A 3,275-nucleotide genomic window follows, 5' to 3' on the forward strand; every position below is an offset into this window, starting at 1 on the left:
GGGAGGAAACAAAACACCTCCCTCCAGGCAAGGTGGTGAGAACTCTGCTGGAATAACCAGCTTTGCGGACCAGCACGCCTGTCTCCCATCCTGTCTGTGGGACTGACCGCAATCCAACCACAGTTGTGGTCACAGCCCCCACCCGCAAGCACAGAGGACAGGCGAGCAGTGGGGGCAGGTGACCGTAACCAGAGTGCCTCTGAGTGTTGTGGAAATTCTGTCCAGGAAACTCCGGCCAGAACGCGAACAGAGCGGACACCCGGCCAAACCAGCATCTCACAAGGTAATGAGAAAAGCCACCAGCAGCCACTCCGCAGCACAAAGTGCGGACAGAGCACACAGGAAAGGGCAGGTCATTCTGGGTTGATGGTTTTTTTGCCCAGAGAGCTATAAATTTGTAACTTATTAAACAGCACATGGCCAGTCTGTCACTGGCAGCTGCCCCTGCCCCAGTTTTTGTTTTGTTTTGGTTTAAGATCAAAAAACAAAGTCACAGCAGCACAGGCTCTGTCCCTCTGGCCACAGGACAGCCCGTAAGCCCTCCCTTGTGCTGGGGACCAGGATGCTCGCAGCTGAAGGCGCGCTGGGGAGAGACGTAAAACAAGAGGCCTGGCCCTGTGTCCACCCTAACTAAGGAAAACAGCTGACGGGCAGTGTGGGCAGTCATGCAGACAGCTGACAGGGAGCAGTGAGCGCTGGGCCGAATTCCTCTCCAACTCACAGCCTCTGCTCCCTCCCCAGGCTGGGGGCAGCCAGACGAGGCCAGGACCTAAACAACTGGAGAGTCTGCCCTGGGAGGGACAGAAGTTACAGGTGGCAGCCACCCCCATCTCAGGGAGAAAGGCCCCAGGGCACATACACTGCTGAGCTGACTGGGACTGGGGTAGTCAGAGGGGTTATCTCAGTCGCCTCCAGCAACTGAATCAACTTTTCCTGGTCTGGGTTTTCTCAATGTGTATAAGGCAAAAAGTAATAGTAACAGCGACCTTGTTGTTGTTAAGCGGCTATGGAGCGACTTTCCATTCTCTGCAGAGACTCCATGTGTGCAGGGTGGAACGGCTCCACAGGCTTTTCAAGCAAATGACCTGGCCTGGCTTCTCAGGTGCCTCTGAAGGGATTTGAACTGCTAACCTTTGGGTTAGTACAGTCCAGCATTCATTATTTGTGCCTCTCAGGGATTCCAGCTTCAAAGAAGCTCTTTTAAAGGGTTGTTGATAGGATAAAACAAGTTGAGGTCTGAGCCTCAATCCCCTCTGTTACTACATACTCTTTCCTTTCAAAGACTAAACTCCATTTCCTGGCTCTCTGCACAGGGAGACCGTCAGAAGACAGGAATTCCGGGCTTTGACTGTGAACTCTACAAAGACTTTTTCAGCCCATCAAACAGCACCCAGGCTGTCTGAATGCAACAGGGGCACATCAGCCTTACTTAAACTGGAACTCTGCTCCCCTCACCCTACCTTGTCCTCATTGGAAAAGTGTGAAGGCTTCAAATCTGGACTCCAAGACCAGCTGCCCTCCCACCCCTACCTCCTTTCAGCTTTAGTTATTTTTATTTTATGTGGAAGAAGAAGAAAAAATACCTGCCTGAATGCCATGCCAACTTTGAGTACGCTTGAAAAATAGGTGCCAAGCCTGACCCAAAGGCAGAACTATGCTTGGCGGCCACCCACTTTCCCACTTTTTACAAAACACCTAAGATTCTCCACCACCACCCCAGCTCCAGACCATCCGGCTGCATCCTGACCCCAAAAGGAACTGTCAAACTGGGTGTCCCCTCTCCCTTGGGAACTCCAAACCCATTGCATCAGGACACACAGGAACTCTATAGGACAGAGCAAAAGTGCCTCCAGAGTTTCCAAGACAGTAAAATCTTTATGGACACCAGACTGCCAAATCATCTCCCATGGAGAGGTCAGTGGGCTCAAACCGCTAACCTTTGGTTACCTTTGGCTGAGAGTTTAAGCACTGTGCTACCCAAGCATCTTTCTTGGTACTCCAGTGCTAACAATTAGTCTCAACTGAGTGCCCCATGCTGCTTGGGCAAGGCCAGCAAGGCTTCTCTGATGAATCTAGTTCTCAGAGCCTGGGGCAGCAGGAGCAAAGTGGTCACACAAGCCACCCACAGTCCTGAGAGGGAGGACAAGGCTCCCACAGAGAAGAAACCCTTCTCCTTTGTCCCTCCCAACACAAACGTGGAGTTCTGCTGCTTCAGGCAAGAAGGGGAGGGAAAGGGACATTCTTCCCCACCACCCCCTCCCCCAGAATCCCGCTTCTCTGGGCATTCCTAGAACCCTGGCACCAATTCCCCAGGGTTCGATGCCTGGTTCCAGCGACAACTCCTGTCCTCACACCTCACAGGAGTGCTGCAGAGAGGGGTGCACTGAAAAGAGTGGCTGTCTTAAGGCTCCAAAAACATGGAAAACAGTCTACCTCTGTTCTGGGCAGGCTGCCCTCCCTACCTGTGAGGCTTCCAGCAGGGCCTGATCCTGGGGGGTGGGGGTGGGGTGTCCTGCCAGTTAGGACAAGTTCATGGCCATACCTCTAGTTCTGGCCATCTTACTGCCCTGGCATTTCATCAGGGTCTGGGGGTTGGGAGTTCTGGCTCCCCAACATGTCCTTCCAGGTTTAGGCTAGTCGGTGGTATAAGGGGGAAGAGGCTGATTCTGAGTGGGAGGGCGGTCAGGGAGGTACAGGATTCTGAACTTGAAGTGGAGGTGACCAGACCTGAAGTTGGGGGACGGGGGTGATCAGAGAGATCAGGCAGCTTGTGCTTGATACATGGGGGTGTGCTTGTGCAAACCTTATTCCCAACTTGTGAAATGTTCGGGGTAGGTGGGCTCCTAAGCGGGGTTATAGCTTTGAAGTTGGGGTGCTAGTGTGTAAAGTAGGGGCGGCACTCCTCATTTCAGGGGGCCAGAAATTAAGAGCAACACTTGGGCAGCTGCGACCCTGGCTGGGTGGGAGATCTTGGGGGGGTCAAGTGAAGTGAGGTTCTCATGGCTGAGGTCTGGTCCAGGAAGTGAGAGTCCTGACCCCGAGACAGACAGGGTGGATCCCGAGGTGTAGGCCAGTCCTGGGGACTAGTCAAGAGATACTGGGGTGGTTCCCGGAGGTAGGAGGGTCTGGGGGCGAGGAGGGTCCCTAAGGCGTGAGTGGGGGTGGCGGCTATACAGACGGGCCTGGCCTGGAACTCGAGCCCAACGGCGATTGCGGCCCCGTGGAGCCCTGGGCAGCAGGACAGGCGCCGGGGCCGGAGCCGCCGGGGGGTGGGA

At 54.4% G+C, this 3,275-nt stretch overlaps 1 pseudogene; it reads left to right on the forward strand.

Annotated features, from left to right (window-relative positions):
* The window catches only part of LOC102862166, a 26,255-nt pseudogene that overhangs the window by 12,956 nt on the left and 10,024 nt on the right, over positions 1 to 3,275 (forward strand).

The sequence above is a fragment of the Elephantulus edwardii genome, unplaced genomic scaffold, assembly GCF_000299155.1.
Source record: "Elephantulus edwardii isolate Elephantulus edwardi_28Jun2011 unplaced genomic scaffold, EleEdw1.0 scaffold00089, whole genome shotgun sequence".
Classification (NCBI taxonomy): domain Eukaryota; kingdom Metazoa; phylum Chordata; class Mammalia; order Macroscelidea; family Macroscelididae; genus Elephantulus; species Elephantulus edwardii.